The 18,432-nt window shown below is 43.5% G+C and overlaps 1 long non-coding RNA gene across 1 annotated transcript in view; it reads left to right on the forward strand.

Moving 5' to 3' along the window:
- LOC140598641 (uncharacterized) overlaps positions 1 to 4,173 on the forward strand; it is a 44,765-nt gene extending 40,592 nt beyond the window's left edge. Inside the window, exon 3 of the long non-coding RNA XR_012001169.1 lies at positions 3,104 to 4,173. This is a non-coding gene — a long non-coding RNA (uncharacterized lncRNA). The remainder of the gene's footprint in view (positions 1 to 3,103) is intronic.
- The last annotated feature ends 14,259 nt before the right edge of the window (positions 4,174 to 18,432 follow it).

Consider the following 18,432-nt stretch of genomic DNA (forward strand, 5'->3'; position numbering starts at 1 on the left):
TTTTTAATTTGAACTATTCTAGTGGGTGTAGTAGTACCCCACTGCAATGTTGATCATAATTTCCCTGGTGACTAAACGCAGGGAACATCTTCACATGTTTATTGCACATTCATATATCTTCTATGATGTTTCTACTTAAATATCTTTTTCATTTTTATTAGAATGTTTATTTTATAGTTATGGAGTAGTAGGGCTACTTTATAGAAGGCTATCTATCTATCTATCTATCTATCTACCTATCTATCTACTTCTGGTCTATGTATTGCCATTTCATTTTCTTTTTTTTTCAGTAATAATTTATTTTTTTTATTGCTGAGTTGTTTTCAATTCTATAAATATATCATAATTTCTTTAACAATTCTCCTGCTTTTTTTTTTTTACTTTTTTTTATTGGAGTTCAGCCATTTCATTTTCTCAGTAGTTTTGTGAAGAGTAAAAGTTTAAAATGTTTATAAAGCCTAATTTATTAACTTTTTATTTTATGGTTTGTTTCTTGTATGGTAGTTAAGAAATTTTGGCTACCTGACTATCACAAAGATATTCTACAATGCTTTCTCTCAGAAACTGTGATTTTGTAGTTTTAGCTCTTGTATGTAGGTCTGTGATTCATTGTGAACTAATTTTTATGCATAATGAGGTGAGGTTAGGGTCAAGTTTTGTTCTCTGCAAATGGGTGTCCAGTTGTTTCACAACCATTTGTTAAAAAAGGTATTCTTTCCCTCATTGAATTAACTTTGTATGTGGTCAAAAATCATGACCATATTAGTCTATTTTTGGACTCTCTTTTTTGGTTCCATTGATCTATATCCATCTTTATGCCATAGACACAATATCAAGTCCCCTGTAGTGTTGTTATATTAAACCTTAAAATCAGATAGTGTGAGGCTTCCAACTTTGTTCTTCTTTTTCAAAATTGTTTTGACTGGTCATGGGGAGGAAGCATTAAATTACACTTAGCAGTCACGGAGTCTCCTGGAAGAAAAAGATGGGAAATCCTTTTTCTTTCTTTTTTTTCTTTTTTAAAGATTTTATTTATTCATGTGATACACAGAGAGAGGCAGAGACAGAAGCAGAGGGAGAAGCTGGCTCAATGCAGAGAGGCCATATGTGGGACTCGAACCCTGGGACCACGGGATCATGCCCTGAGCCGAAGGCAGATGCTCAACCACTGAGCATCCCAGAAATCCTTTTTCTTTTTGATACTTAATGCCATTAGAGTTCCACAAGTAGGAAAAGACAAGAACCTAGAGTGCCACTCATCACGAAGGAAGGAGATTTCTAGGTAAGTGAGTGACTTGAGTTCAGCTCAAAGGATCTGAGCGCTTGGCTGCTTCCAGCACAGCTCACGGCTGCAGGTGGAAAAGTACCATCCAGCCTCAATTGCTCTGGCCCAGTGGAAATATGGTTACAGGACAGAAACACTGAACTACTGGCTAATAGAACATCAGGGGAACAATGAACAGGAACATAGAAATGTATCTCTTAGAGCAGCAAGATGGTGAAATAGGAAGTAAGTTGTTCAATCTTTAGTATTGCTTCATCAGACTTCAGAGCTATTGACTCTCAAACCTGAAGTGAGGACTTGGGCATTTGCAACGGCCCTGGGTGGAGAAAGATGTGGTGTATGAGCAGTGATAGTGATGATTTTATCAAAATAACCCTCCAAATGTCAACTGTTCTATGGTAATACTGTTGGAAAAATTGCTCACTAGAGAAATTTAGAGACATTAGAATATGGGAAATGCTTTTGTATTACAAAATCTGTCATACAGTAGACATTTTTTGGGAAGAATAAATGAATGAATGAATGCATTCAGACAATGATGAGACGAAGTTTTTCAAATGTAGTTAGATTTCTATTGCTCATGTTTTGATTATCTAGCAAAATGTAATAGAGGGGATAATGATTTGCAATTTAGTTTTAAACTAAACTGCTGGGCTTCTCAAAACAAGCTTTTGGAATGCAAAGTGTTCCTCTCAGGAGCAAGTGGCAATAAAACCCACTTACTCAAGATTCCAGAGAAAGACATTTAGATCCAACCCTGCACCCTGAGAAAGGACTGTGGTTATTAAGATAAATACAACTTAAGCGGTGCCTGGGTGGTTCAGCTGGTTAAGCATCTAACTCTTGATCTCAACTCAGATCTTGATCTCAGGGTTGTGAGTTCAAACCCCACCCTCCACCGAGTGTGGAGCCTACTTAAAAAAAAAAAAAGATAAATATAACTTGATACACATGAATTAATTTGTCCCACATGGTTTTGCTTGAGTGCTAATGGTGAGGCAAATGTTATCTTCTTTTATTTAAAATGTCTGTCAATCATGACCCCCCCTGATGTAAGTTGGGTGTTAAGGCTCTGAGGAATAAATAACTCTGTTCAGTGACCTTGACAGTCTTGTCCCCAAAACAGGAAACCCTGGTGGGAGAATTTCTCTGCTCCCTTTCTTTTCCAATATAATCTGATGATATTTACTGAGTGGCTACTTCATGCCAGGATCTGACAGCTGGAGATACAGAGAGGTGCTGATTCATGGACCCTGCGTTTGGGGGACTCAGTCCAGTGAGGAGACGGAGTAAACACAAGAATCCATAGTATGTATGAAGTACAAAGAGAGGGTGTTCAGAATGTTTTGGGAACAGAGAGAGGAGCAACTAATGCTTTGCAATCAAGAAAGACTTCATGGAGAAGATGACACATGAAATAGTTCTTAAGGGACAAATGGAGCTTTTAATAAAGATGAGAAAACAGAGTTATTTCAAACCCATAGAACAGTAGACATAAAGCTGTAGAAACTTGTAAGAGGTTTAGAATTGTAGAAAGCTTGTAGAGGCTTCATGTGGCCTCAGGTCTCAGGGGCTGGAAGACCTCTGCTGTCATCTGAATGATCTAAGGCTAGGATTCTAGTGCTAACTCTGAGAAAAAAAAATTAAAACTTCAATGTGGGCTCAACTGAATTAGCTTCTCTGGTTTCAGGTTCTTTCTAAACAAATCTATCTCAAAATGGGGTTGTAGGGCCCATTTCCCAGATTGGTGATCCAAAGAATGGTACACTATAAGACTTTCTAAGGGGATGTTTGTCTTTTGTGCTTTATTTTTTCTAGAATGAGGAGTCTTGAACACTTGGGATGCTTGATTTCAAGGATGTACATAATGTTCACGTTCATCTTTGACTATTTTAGATGCAAATTACAGGAAGCCGAATTCAAGTAAGCTTTTGTTCCCAGGAGGTGTAGATCACTGGAGAATCATCTTAGAGGCTGCTTACAAAACGCATGATGAAGTATATCCAAGAGAGAATGCCAGGCAGCCCCGGTGGCACAGCGGTTTAGCACCACTTGCAGCCTGGGGTGTGATCCTGGAGACCTGGGATTGAGTCCTGTGTCAGGCTCCCTGAATGGAGCCTGCTTCTCCCTCTGCCTGTGTCTCTGCCTCTCTCTTTGTGTCTCTCATGAATAAATAAATAAAATCTTTAAAAAAGAGAGAGAGAGAGAGAGAGAGAATGCCCAAAGTCTGCACCAAGGCAACCAACTCGCTTTTGGTGCCAGAAGAAGCCTAAATCTGAACACCAAGAAGTGGGGAAGATTGGAGGCCACTCCAGAGTATATCAGCACAACATCTTTCTCAACCTAAAAGAAACCGAAGGAAACAAACAAACAGGACATGAAATAAAAAGTTCAAAATCTACTCCCTCAAGGAAATCGTCCCCAGGCTCTGCCTTCCTTCTCTAGGCAAATGGCTCGACTCTCTTTCTGGGGACCCACAACCCTTGTACTTGTCATGACTCTGGTGGAGGTGGAGCAAGTATCTCCTTGTGTTACAATGGTCTGTTTTGTGCCAGTTACAGTCTGATGTGCCTCCACCATCAGACTGTAACTCCTAGATGGTGAACACTGTGCCAGGCACAGGGCATAGTAGTGAACAAAAGACAGACAAAGTTTCATTCCACACGAAATTCCAGTCTGATGGGAGAAGAAGTCATTAATGTAATAATTACATGACAATTGACTATTTAAGATTAAGATAAGGGCCATGAACCCCAAGTTCAAGTACAATAAAACAGAGTGCTCTAATCTTATAGCACTTAGCAAATGCTTATTAAGTAAAGGAATGAAATTAAGACAGAATCACTAAAAAAAAATTTGTTTAGTCTTCTTGATTGTAGAGGAATGAAATAAAGACAGAATCATTTAAAAAATATCTTTGTTAGTCTTCTTTATTGGAATATAAATTCTTTGAACATGTAGGCTGTTGCCTAACTCAGTATAGTCAGTATAATTTGAGCTCAGTAAACAGGTTGAGAATTTGACTTGCCATATTATTTATTTTCAATTATTATGATAGTTATTTTCAATATTATCCAGGATTTTTTTTTGGTGTTGTTGTAAATGCCAGGTCAGGCAAGTGTCAGCATAAAAGGAAATTTATTGCTTCTTCTCACTGATACTTGATTAAGTCCAGGGCTGGCACTGGTTTTAGTCATGGGGTCCTCCTGTCATCAGAATCTGACAGCTCTCCATCTCTTGAATCTGCTTTCTGTGGAGACTCAGATACACTCTTCTCTAGGTGATGACAAGGGTGGACACCAGCAGTTGTAGGCTTAGTAACTGGAGCACAGGAATAGCAACTCTTTCCTAAGCCTTTTTCCTAGCAAAATCCCAGTCCTGACTCCTATTGGTCTGGCTTGGCTGTCTGCTCTCACTTAAATCAGCCACTTTAGCCAAGAGGATACAGGATCACCTTGGTGAGGTGCTGAGCGCTAGGGATGGATGAGCTCCCAGCCACCCCCAACCCCACACCCCAACTTACAAATGGAGGGTCAGAGGTGGTTTTGCATGGAGATACCAGACTGTGAAAAATCTACATCTGCGTTTACTTACATTTGAGGAGATGCTGAAGAATATGAATCCTTAGATTTCAAAATCAAGGGTTCAAATAAACTTTTGCATAAACAGACAAAGAAAAGTCTTTCTACTATGATTGCAGAGTAGAGTCTCATGTTCTATAAAAGATCTAAAAATGAAGACTGAGTTGGATTGCTGCATTTTATAACCTGCCATTTCCAGACAATGGATAAGTAGTAATTATTTCTCCCACAACCCCTTAAAAGGCAACAGAGTTATTCAAATAAATCTCTCACAGATTTGAAAACAGAGAGGTTGTGACATCTACAGCAGAGAATAAGACTGGCACTAACAGTTTTATTAACAGTTTTATTTTATTTTAAAATAACAGTTTTATTAACAGTTCTAGAGCCATAAGACCTGGGTTGAGACCTTTATTCCATCTCTAATAAGCTGTATGGCATAGATAAGTCATTTCATCTTTTTGGGCAATGATGATATAACCCTCAGAGGCCTCTCATGAGGGCTAAAATATATTCATAAAATATAAAACTGACAGGAAATTCATTTAATTTCCTCAGCCAGCCACTCAGCATTTATTTACCCTGGGCTAGACCCCAGAGATAAGAGACTGTGCTTGAGATAGAAGAACCAAAACCAGCCACAGGAATAAAAGTTCGTGAGAAGCTGTGTTGTTACTGCCATAGAGGCATTGTTGGGAGAACACTGAGGAGGGAGGAGCTGATTCTCTGAGTGGGTGTGGAGGCTGGTTCATGGGGCCATAGAATAAGGCTTAAAAGTGGTGTAGGGGTTCACCAGGTGAAAGGTGGGAGAGGCAGGGGACATGAGTGCAGAGTCAGGTGTCTGCTCAGGGAAGGTTGCAGGCCTATTTCACAGTGCACACCCTGTCTCTGTGAGGCCACAGCTAATTGGGCCAAGGGGGACAGAATTTTACATGCCTTCTTTAATTTAGCTTGGATATCTTATCAACCTGGATAACAACCCTGGATAATTCACACTGTAATATACTAGATATACTATAATATTATCTCTGTTACAGATGAGGGCATTAAGTCTTAAGGAGGTTTGTTAGTAGTCCCAAAGTCTCCCAGGAGAATATGGCAGTACAGGCAGCCACCTGGGGTCAGTCTGATCTTGAAGTCTTCATCCTGGCGCTCTACCTGAGTCAACCCAACTGAAAGACATCATAGAAGGTGGCTGTCATCTCTGAAGACACAGGTATGTGAGCCCTCCAAATAAGATGCTCCTACAAAGCTCTGTTTCCTGGATCCTGTTGGCACCATTTCTGGGGCTATTCAGAGAAATTTGAAATTAGAAAAGATGAAAGCTTTAGATATGGAAAGGCCACCGTGTTTAACTTGAGGCAATGCTTGCCAGTCTGGAGAGTAACAGCAGAGGATGTTTTGCCAGTGTTCCAGTAAGAAAGGTCACGGTACCAAAGTGAGGTCTAGAGAAAGCATCCAAACATGAAGCTTGACATGGGCCTGGGGTCAAGGTTCTGAGAAGACTGGCCAGGTTGGTAGGCTTGTCATAAACCAATGGTAAAAGGTGATGATGTTTGTTTTTTCCAGTGAGATATGGTAGATGAGATGAAGCTGTCCTATAATGTGGCTGGAGGTGGCATCTCCAATCAGAGGTCATAGCAGGATCTCAACTGTGGGTCATGGATGGGAAGGTCTACAGGGCAAGAACACCATTATGGACTAAAAGTTTGCATCCTTCAAAACTTATATGTTGAAGCTCTAATCTCCAATGTGATGCTATTTGGGGGTGGGGTATTTGGGAAGTAATTAGATCATGAAAGTAAAGTCTTTATGCATGAGCTTAGTGCCCTTGAGACATGGGAGAGGTAATCTCTCTTTCTATAAGAACACAGCCAAGAAATAAGCCTTCACTTGGAACTGGATCAGCCAGCCACCTAATCTTGGCCTTCCCAGCCTTCAGGACCGTGATGAATAAATTTCTGTTGTTTAGGCCACCTAGTCTATTTTGTTATAGCAGCCTAAACTGACAAAGACAGATATGTTGGAGCTGACCCTGATACAGAAGCCACTGCCCAGGAGCCTCCACAGAGCCAATGATGAGGGGTTAACTGACAGAGTCTGGGCAGCTGGTAGCACTGGACTGATTCTTTCTTTTTATGTTTTAATTCAAAATACCCTGAAATTCTTTTGAAAAAAGATGAATTGTAATTGTGCCCAGTCCCTGCTGGTGTGGAGCTTCCAGGGGTTTGGGGCAGGACTGGGCTTGAGGAGACCCCTCCTGTCCATGTGCAATTCTTGTGTTGATTTGACCCAGCTCTGCCCACCCAGTCCTGGTGAGGCAGGGCTACGACGGTGGTCCTTAATCACTGACATGTGAGGGCTGCAGTCCATTCTGCTGCCTTGAGCTGTGGACTTGGTTTCTAGGTTGAGACCTTGGCCTATAGTTTCCAGTTGAGCACAGAGTAGGGACCTAGAAAATGCTTTTCTTTTTGAATTGAATTGGGGAGGAAAAGGGACAGACAAATTCTCCTACCAATGGCTTTTCTGTAGCACCATCTTTGCCAAATTGAATTGAGGGGTCTATAAGGATAAACCATGAGTGTAAATTCATCAAAATAAACATGCTGACAAAATGTCCAATCTTTTTATATTTACAGGAGGCCAAATACATTTGATTTTTTAAAAACATTGCTTTGTTACTGGCCATCTCAATATTAAGAGGATGAATCATATGGGCTTGCCAGAAAATGGATAGAAGTCTAGGATTCATAGAGCCCCAGTCATAGCAGCATCTGAAGACTGGAAAAGTTATTTCCTCGTCTTGTGTGAGGATCCATTCCACCAACCTTCCTCCCTCCTTTATTCATCCCTCAGCCCCCCCCTTTCCCTTCCTTCCAGCATATATTGAGAAGGCACTGTAAGCTGGGTCTTGCCACCTGCTATGGATGCAAATGTGAATATGATATAGTGCTTGTCTGTTAGGAATTCACAAGGCAGAGAGGATGCAAGAACAGTTACCTTACAGCTCGGATATGTAGGCTGATTGGGGCTCTTAACTGCCAAGGAGTCTACTGATAGAATCCAGGGAGTTTATGAAGTTTTATGGGGGAAAATACACCTTTATTTTCATCGTCTTCTATCTGAAATTTATCATTTCCTTCCATTAAGGATGGATTTCGTATGCCTATAATAGAGATCACAGATATTTTTTTATTGGTTCTTGTCAATGTTTCAAAATAATATTTATTCTTATCATTCTGTCTGCACCTTGTGTCCACACATGCATCCTTCTGCAGGCTGGAGAAAGGAACAGTCTTCTTAAGTGGTGCCCCTAGGACAGGGCTTGAGGAATGAGATCCCTGAAAAATATTAGCTGTTGACTTTGAGAGGAAGGAAGGCGGGATGCAGTGGGAGTAGGAAGGACAGAGAGACCTAAGAAAGCAGGTCCAGAGGCCCAGGGACTGGCATAGTGGTGGGGGAGATATAAGTTGGGCTAAAACTTACTAAAAAGGCAGGACACAGTAGACAGGACACCCAGAGGGATTGGCTTGGAGCCCAGGGAGTGACCCACTGGGAGCCCGGACTCCAGTACCTGTTCATTCTGAGGTTTGTGCAAGTTACTTTGGCCTCTCAGAGCATCAGCTTCTGCGTTCATTTGCCAGGCCTGCTGTGACAAAGGGCCAAGGACTGGGTGGCTTAAATGACAAGACTTGTTTATTTCACAGGGTGGAGGCCAGATGTCCTAGAACAAGGTATGGGAGGGGGGTTGGTTCCCCCTGAGGGCTGTGGGGGCAGGATGTGTTCCAGGCCTCTCTCCTCACCTTGTGGAAGGCTGCCTTCTCCCAGTTTCCTCGCATCGTCTTCCATCGCTATGTGTCTGTGTCCAAACTTCCCCTTTTGGTAAGTACATAGAGCCCACCCTCCCAACCTCATTTGAACTTGGTGACTTCTATAAAGACCCAAACAAGGTCACATTCAGGGGTCCTGAGAGGCTGAGACTCCAACATATCTTTTTAGGAGCCTCTTACCCTGGGGTAATGGTTAAAGTGCAGCCTCACAGAGTTATCGGGAGGATTGTAGGATTTAATGTGTCATCTGTGTTTGTTGAAATGCATGGTATTGAAGTAAGCTTCAGTAAAGGGCAGCTCCTATCACTACTACTACTATTCTTAAGAAAACCTGGAAGAAAGAGGGGGACAGAAAATATGGAGATAGGGAAGTGATAAGAGGGTGGGAAAGTATGTTTGGGGCTTAGCCAAGTGAAATAAGCAGCTGAGGCTCTAGTCTTCCTGGAGGGAAGGAGCATAATTCTTCACTAAAAAAAAAACAAAAACAAAAAAACCCAAAACCACTGAGTGCGCAGGCCCTTTCCTTCTGGGGGCTTGGCTCAGTGCGGGCAGGGGTGCCAAGGGCCTTCACAGACCCACAGGAACGAAACAGTCTTCGATTGTTTGTGGCCACTGGGACAGTCCCTGTCCAGAGCACTAGCACCAGTGGCAGACAAGGCATATGACAGCTGGGAAAACAGAGAGGTAGGGATGCATGTGTTGTGACAGTGTGGCAGTGGGTGCCTGGGCATCTCTGAAAGAGGTGATGCTAAGTAAGGAGAAGAAAGCCTGTTCTCTGGGACAGAAGTAGGGTCTGTGGCCACTGGAAGGATACTCAGAATCTCAAGAAATATGAAATTTGAATAAATAGAACTCACTATGCTGTCAGCCACTGAAGGTCTCAGTAGCACATGGACACAAAGAGGGTGGCTCTGTGTGGGCAGGACCCGGAGCACAGGAGGTCTGCTCTGCCCTGCTTGCAGCCGGGCCTGGATGCCCAGGACATGGAAAAGGGCCTCGATAAATATCCGATGAATGAATGTACCGTAAGTGCTCAGTGAGAGTCTAAATACACAAACAACCAGTGGCCAGACCATATATGACAACAGCACTGTAACACCCAACCTCTGCAGGAGCCAGTTGGAGAAGCCAAACCAAACCACCTGTGCACATCTTCCTAGGATGGTCAGGGCTGGCCCAGTGACTGCCAGCTTCCCTACTGTCAGCCTCCACTTCCAACTCAGGACTAGCAAGAGAAAGCCAAATATGCTCCCCAAACCAATCACACAAGGTACCCTACTTCTAGGGAGCCCACTTCCAGCTACTGCCAATAGCCTGTGATCAGAGATCCCCGGAGGCCTTCCCTTTTTCCCACGACAAATCCTTCCTACTTCCCCGCCTGCCTTTGAGCCTCTGCCAAACTCAGGCTGAGCCCTGATTAAATAGCCTGTGTTTGTTCTCAGGAGGGGATCTGTGTTTATTTCACAGGGGGGCAGCATTTATGCATTGCTCCACCTCTCCCTCTGCTGGCTGCACGTTTCTAAACTGTTGTAACCCCCTACCCTCACTCAATTCACCCAACAGTCCTCAAAGCAGGTGGTATTACTTCATTTTATGTTGAAAGTGTAGTTCAGAGAGGTTCAGAGAGGTGAAGTGACTTGCCAGGACTAAAATCCAGGGACATTTGACTCCAATGCCCTGTGCACTTTCCCCTATGAGGAGGGAAGATCATAGGATCTTTTCCTATGAGGTCTAAGATCCTCATACCATACTGCTTTTTGCACAGAGCTCCCAGTAGTCTCTCAACTTTTCCAAGCTCCCTCTCATCTGCACAATGACAACATAGAGAGGCTTTAAATAACCATAGCATTTGTCCTTGGGACAGTCTGACTAATGTCCCCAGATTGGGTGGATGCATCTGAGCCCTTGGCCTCTGTGCAACCCTCTGTGAGGCAGGCACCACCTCTGTGGTGTGAAATAGGTAGAGATATTTTAGGCAGCCAAGAGTTCCTTCCAGAAGCATTCTTGCTGGGCAAAGCTGTATTGAATTGATCAATTCTATTTCTTCATTCACTGCTTGCTGAGCATTAACTGTGTGCCAGGCCCGGTCCTGGGTGTGAGACACTTGAGGTCTGCAAAGCGTGGCCAATAGGCCTCCTGCAGGAGAATCCTGGAGCCCACCCCAGAACCCCTGAGTCAGTTTCTGCTGGATTTCTAAAAGGCTCTCAAGGTTTGTTATTGTCTCTAAAGCAGACAAGCCACTGGCCTCAGGAAGAGGCAGCCTGGCTGAGAGGCCCACACTGAATTACTTACCCAAGTTCATTCAACTAGTAAGTGGAGAGAGAGCTAACTTTGAATTAGTTAGGCTGGCCTGAGTCCCTCCTTACTCCACTCTACTCTGCCCAAATACACCTAGATCTCCCCATGCCTCTGAGTCTTTGCACATGAGGTTTCTGCCATCTGGAAAGGCATTTCTTCCAACCACCACTTGGTAACTTCATATCATCCTTCAAAATCCATCTCCAGTATCACCTTCTCCAGAAAACTATCCCTGATTCTTACCCTACTTCTCCCATCTTAGTAGCAAATTCTCATGGTATTTTATGTAACTTGCTTTTATTATTATTAATAGTAGTAGTAATAACTTGTTTTTAAAATGGACACACTCTAGCCTCCTACTCTGCCAAAGCTCAAGAGATGTCTTGTTCCAAAGTGAGATGCAAGACCACTCTGCGGGACTTGTGAAAGAGGTGGTTAAGACCTGGTTCTTCTCTATTAGTGCTTCACTCTCATCAAAGGTAGAATGCACTCAGGAGTTAACTAGGTTCTGGCTGGTGACTGAGAGATCTAAAGACTGAAAGAATGGCTGGAGTGTCCAAGGCAGTGGAATAAGGTCTAGACCTCCAGCCCCACCCCAACAGGCCGAAGGTGTAGGGTTGCCCCAGACTCTGCTCTAGAGGACCACCAGGCAGGGTGAGGTGAACTTAGTCAAACCTGAGGGTGGCCCACCACCTTGGAGTGAGGGATGAGTTATAATGAGTGGCAGGAACAATTGCATTTCCCAAATCAAGGGAATTACAGGAGAGAGGTTGCCAGCAACAGGTACCTCCAAATAACCCATAACAGCTATCTTAAAAAAAAAATACAGGGGGATTCAAGACCAGATTGGGACCAGACAAGTAAAAGCTTTGCTGTTCCCACTGCCTTCTTTCTTCTGTCCCCAAGTTCCAGGGGGCAAAGAAAGCATCAGAAAGTCAAATACATCCACTAAAGGTGGGAGTCAGGTGGAGGTGGGGAGGTTGTAGGGCCTCTCTCCCTCTGGGCCTTGCCATTGTGCCTCCCCACTTGGAGTGGAGGCAGTTAAACTCCCCTCCCTCTCTTCCAACCCTCCTCATCTTGCCCCCTCTTTCTTTTCTTCTTTGCCAAATTGTGACATGTGAGTATTTATGGGGCACTCACTATGTCTCAAACCCTAGCCTAACGCATAATAATAACCGTAGGTATCAATGACCATAACTTCATGCCAGGTGCTCTACATGCATTATTTCCTTCAATCCCCAAACAACCCTGTGAAGCGGGAGCCACGGTTACCCTCATTTTACAGATGAGGATGATGCATGCCACAAGGAGTGATGGCAACGCTCTCCCCATTTGATAGATAGGCAAACTGAGGCCCAGAGAAGTGAGAAGACAAGTCCTAGGTGGAGACCCGGTAACAGAAAACAGTGCTTTCAGCTCCACATTCAAGTAATGTCCTGTCTCATTTATGCTCTGTATTTCTTTTTAATTTCTTACATCATTCTTTCCTCTCATCCCAGTGTTTTAAGTAGATAGTGATGGAATTGCGATTTGGCTTTGTATTTGGGTCAGGATGCTTTGGGCTCTGAGCATGAGCTTCTCAGTAGAGGCACAGGCTTGTCTAGAGAGCCTCAGAGCTGACTACTGCATCACGGTGGGCGAGTCTGAGGCTGAGTCTCACTTCGTTTCTCAGGAATGAGGGGATTCATAGTTACCCCCATACAGGGTTGTGCAGGCACCAAAGAAGCTGATGATGTGTGTAAAGTGCACGGGACATGATGGTCTGTGTTCAGTCCTTGTCTCCCTCTCCTCTTCCTTCTCTCAACCCCTGGCTGGTGGACTTAATTCCTGTGCTCCAGGGGTTTTCTGGAAACCGCAGAGCCTGTGCTCAGCCAGTTTGAGGCCCCAGACCTGACTAAGCCAGGTTCGGTGAGTGACACAGTCCACAGTGAAACAGAAGCAAAGTGGAAACACTGCCTTGAGCCCAGCCATCCAGCATGGCTCCCGACTGGGTTGTTGCCAACTCAGCACACACCTTTTGGAGCAGAGAGCAACACCATGGGATTCCAGGAGGTTCTGCACAGCAAGCAAACACGCCTGGTGTTCCTTAAGGTGTTCTCATTCTCATCTAGCATGAGCTGCTCGTGGCAGAATTTACTTGCACACTTCCTAGGAGAGTCTTTCCTTATATTCACAAATGGGTCCTCTAGTTCCCAAACACGCCAAGGTCTTGCCCACTTACCTTCGGGGGTGCTCCTCCTTCACCTGCAGTGCTCTCCTCATTACCCACTCCATCCCCATGCTTCCGCCCCCTCAACCCCAGAGTCTTTCCATCCCTCACATCTCTGGGATATGCTTCCAAGACTCCGCTTTCCCTGCTACAAGGAGGATAGGGATTTCTGTTACCGTGTCGCACTGTCCCCCTGTCACCCTGCCCTTTTCTCTCCTAAAATCTGATTGTAATGACAATAACAGATGTATGGTGTGATCACTTGTATAAAGTCTCTTTCATCCTCTTCCATTCATAGTGCTGGTTTCTGACGACAGAAGGAGTTTGTATCAGAATGGCAATCACAGTACCTCCTTCCCTGAGAAAGTCTGGCTGGGGAGACCATGTCCACTGGCCTCAACCGAATGTACAATGAAGCCATGGGCCACAGCGGGGGGCACGGATGCTTGGGGACTTCAGACCTCATTCTGAGTAGCACAACCCGAGATCATATTCTGGTATAGCTCTTGGTAAGGGTACAGTCACAGGAGCTGCACCCCCTGGGTTCAAGTTCCAGTTTTGTAATTTACTATGTGATTTTGCAAGACTTCTTCATCTCCCTATGCCTCTGTTTCCTCTCTGTAAAACAGGCACGATGACATTTACTTTCCTCACAGCTTTGTTGGGAGTATTAAATGAGCTGTTAGGTGGGAAGTGCTCAGAACAGGACCTGGCACATAGCTAGTGCTCTGCATGTTACATGTTACTGTAGAAGCTGTGTAAGGGCAGGAACAACATCTGCTGACACACCTGGCAACTTGTAGATGCTCAGTTAGTGTGTGGCCAATAAGCAGATGAGTAAACAAATGCTTCTTTGGCTGAGATCTACCAAAATACAGACTATCTCCAATCTCAAGTTCTTGCACTGGTGTTGATCCAGGTGTCCTGCAGACCCAGGTCATAAAACCCAAAACTTTATTTCCCTTGGATCGCTCCAATTTCCTCATAAGGGAAATAAATAATAAGTAAACCCCTTGAATGGGTATAATAATAGCACCTACCCCGTAGGATTGCTATCATACACTAATCAACACAATGTAATACCCGTTAACAGAGGAAAAGGGCCTTGTATTCAGCATGTACCCAGTTGACAGTTCAGCTGCTATGATTATTGTCATTATTATTTCCTGAATTTTTCAAAAGGAAACTGTTCATACTTTTTGTCAGCTTCCCCACAATGCCTCTGAGAGCTCTTCCTAAGGCACAAATGTAATGATGTAATCAGTTCACTCCCTTGTACCCAGAAGTCTTCAGGACAGAGTCCAATAAAAATCATAGTAGTGTGCCAAACATTTATATTGACAGACCTCATCTTATTTCATCCTCATGGTGATCCTGAGAGGTAGGTAATGTTTTTAATCCCTTATTATCATAAGACTGAGTTGAGTGAGGTTAAACCAATCTCCCAGATAGCTATAGCACAGGGGACCCTTCCGGACCAGGTCCTTCCCCGCTCATCTAGCCATTCCAAGAATGCTAATGTCTGCTGTCCTCCTCATCATCTCTGAGGCTGGGGTGCTTTTCCAAGTCTCCAGGGTTTTGCCCATTCTGTTCCTTGCACCTGGAATATCCTCCCCTTTTCTTTGTCTGGAAAACTCACATACATTATTGAAACCTCAACCTAAACACCGTCTTGAAATACTTCTCTGTATTCCTCTCCCTACTGAAGTTCTTACTTCCTCCCCTGGGTTTCCATAGCCCCCGGATGGTTCTTCCGGTACTCCGCTTATTATACCATATTCTAGCCTTGTATTTCCTGGTCTGAGAGCTCCTCTTGGAAAGGGATGGTGTCCTATTTTCTCTGTGTCCCCAGCACTTACTGTTGTGGCCAGTAGATTAAAAAAACACTAGTGAAAGTTTTGCTGAATAAATGAATGAATTGATCCTCCCAACTTTTAAGCATGAGACACAGAAAATTCATATGATGATGGGACCATCACTCAACACTTGAAATAAAAAGACAAAGCTGAATTTATTGTTTTTCATAGTCAGGGACAGCCATGTGGTTGGGCAGTCTCTCTGGGCAGAGCAGACTACTGACTTCGTCCAGGGCTTTGGAAAAGCAATGAGTGCAGGGATTGGTGGATTTTTAGAAGCCTAAGCAGATTGATATTGTTTATAGAAAAATAGTCAACTGGGTTTGACTGTTGTTGGTTGGTTCTTCTCACAGACATTGTTTCCTGGCATGAGTTCGTCCCTGTTTGGCTGAAGCAAGGGGTTGGCACTGACTGGTTGCAAAAGTAGGTTCACAGGGACAAGTTGTCATTGATCGACTGAACAAACTTAAAATCTGCTCCTAGGGGCAGCCCGGGCGGCTCAGCGGTTTAGCGCCACCTTCAACCCAGGGCATGATCCTGGAAACCTGGGATCGAGTCCCACATCGGGCTCCCTGCATGGAGCCTGCTTCTCCCTCTGCCTGTGTCTCTGCCTCTCTCTGTGTGTCTCTCATGAATAAATAAATAAAATCTTAAGAAAAAAAAATCTGCTCCTATGGCTACTTGTTACCATGGCTATAGAAAAATTTCCCTCCCTACATTTGTAGGGAAAGTTTTTTTTTTTCCCTCAGAGAGAAAGTATTTATGGTCCAATATATGATAGTAATTATTTTATTTTTATTTAAAAAAATTTAAAAAGATTTTATTTATTTGAGAGAGAGAGAGAGAGAGAAAGAATGCATATGAGTGGAGGGAGGGGCAGAGGGAGAGAGAGAGAATCTCAAGCAGACTGTGCTGAGCACGGAGCCCAACGTGGGGCTCAATCTCATGACCCTGAGATCATGATGACCTGAGCCGAAATCAAGAGTTAGCCAGCTAGGCACCCCAATATTAATAATTCTAGTTAATGCAAATAACTTTGAAGGGCTCCAGATTTCTCAAACTCATATAACAATAGGAATAAACTCTGTTATAATCACAAAATCAAATTCCCATATCAGCATTTATATACTCAGTGTTTCCAAGAAGTTCAATTCCAATGTTTCCCCAAGTTAATAAGTTCTTAGAATCAACGACTTCCACATGTTATTTATAGCTTTGAAAAATTGATGCTATTGGCAGGCCACAAATAGAAACAGGGTGCCTGGATTTTTTATTTTCAGGGATATACTCATAGTAAGTTGTTTTTTTGGATAAATAAACAACATTTAAGAAAGCCTTTTGGAACTTCAAATAGAATTCAACTTCCACCAGAAATAAGTAATTATTTTATCTGGAGTCACTCTGCTTTTGCCCCAGAGGCTGGGAAAATTTCAAAAAGTTCGCCAGGGCCAGCCTTGTGTGGGGAAAAAGGATGACAGAGGGCCCTGTGATGGAAGGAAGCTCACATGACCATGGAGCACATGGGGCCACTTCTTTCTCCAGTGGTGCAGCAGGAAAAGGGCTGGTTACTCCGGGGTCACATTCACAGCCTGTATTTGTGGGCTGTCCCGTGTTCTTAAATATTTGTCTTGAGGCAAGTGATGTGGCAGGGAGTGCACAGTTGTCCTGTCCACCAGTGGCCTCCATGTTTTCCAAGGCAGTGGGCAGTTACTTGTTCTCTTGAAGCATGGGCAGCTCCTTTTCAGGCTTCTCTTCAGCTTCAGACCCTATCTTCCTAAACTCTCTAAGCTAGAGTGCCATGTGGCTTGGTTTGAGGTCCTTTTCTTCATGAACTTTCTCATTCTCAGTGATATCAATCACACAACAACAACCTCCAATTTCATATCTTTGGTCTTCACATATCCTTGAGCTTGATACTCAGATATTCAGTCACATTTCCAGAATCTCCATGTGAATATTTAATAGGCACATTCAGTGTAGCATTGCTGAGTTAGACCACCTGATTCCTTCTCCAGCTCTCCTCATACCTCTCGCACCTTACACGTCTATGTCTTCCATCTTCCCCATTGGCCGGTGGCTTGGATTAGAACTGGGAGTCATTGCTGATTCCCCACATCCCCTGAAACCCCACATCCAGTCCATCAACAAGTCCCAATGACTCTGCCTCCCAGACACATCCTACCCTGTCCACCTTCCCTCTTTCCCTCATCAACCAGGCCACCTCTGTCTTCTGCTTGGATTGTTCAAAAGCTTCTCCACTGGGTTCCCTGCTTCTACTCTTGCTTCTTATGGTTTGTCTCAATGGTGGGATGTTATAGACATGTGAACCTTCCAGTGGCCATCACTTGCATCTGAATCAAACATAAGCCTCGCACTAAAGCCCACAAGGCCTGCTCTAATCTAGTCCCTACCTCTGTCCCCAACCTCTTCTCACATCATTGTCTCCATTGAACACATGGACTTTCTTTTGGTTTCTCATGTATATCACACTTTTTCCCTTTCAAGACTGACTGTGGCTGTACCTTCTGCCTCAAACACTCTTTCCCCACATCTTTGTACAGCTGGCTTCTTTTCATTCAGGTCTTAGTTCAAATATCACAATTTTTAGAGAGGCCTTCTGTTTTTAAAATTCCTTATTTAAATTCAATTTAGTTAACATATACTGTATTATTAGTTACTGGGGCAGAATTTAGTGATTCATCAGTTGCATATAACACCCAGTGCTCATCATATCAAGTGCCCTCCTTAATGCTCATCACCTAAGTACCCCATCCCCCCATCCACCTCCCCTCTGTCAACCCTTGGTTTGTTTCCTATAGTCAAGAGTCTCTTATGATTTGCCTCCCTCTCTGTTTTCATCTTATTTTATTTTTCCCTCCCTTCCTCTGTGTTCATCTGTTTTATTTCTTAAATTCCACATATGAATGAAATCATATGATATTTGTCTTTCTCTGACTGACTTATTTCACTTAGCATACACACTCTAAGAGTTCTATCCACATTGGTGTGTGTGTGTGTGTGTGTGTGTGTGTGTGTATATATATATATATATATATATATATATATATATATATCACTTCTTCTTTATCCATTCATCTGTTGATGGACATCTGGGCTCTTTCCATACTTTGGCTATTGGGGACATGACTGCTATAAACATTGGGATGCAAGTGCCCCTTCAAATAACTATATTTGTATCCTTTGGATAAATACCTAGCAATGCAACAGCTGGGTCATAGGGTAGCTCTACTTTTAACTTTTTTGAGGAGCCTCCATACTGTTTTCTACAGTAGCTGCACTAGTTTGCATTCCCATTAGCAATGTAAGAGGGCTCTAGGTCGGCCTTTCTTAACTGCTTCATCTAGAGTGGCTG

The sequence above is a fragment of the Vulpes vulpes genome, chromosome 4 (assembly GCF_048418805.1).
Source record: "Vulpes vulpes isolate BD-2025 chromosome 4, VulVul3, whole genome shotgun sequence".
Classification (NCBI taxonomy): domain Eukaryota; kingdom Metazoa; phylum Chordata; class Mammalia; order Carnivora; family Canidae; genus Vulpes; species Vulpes vulpes.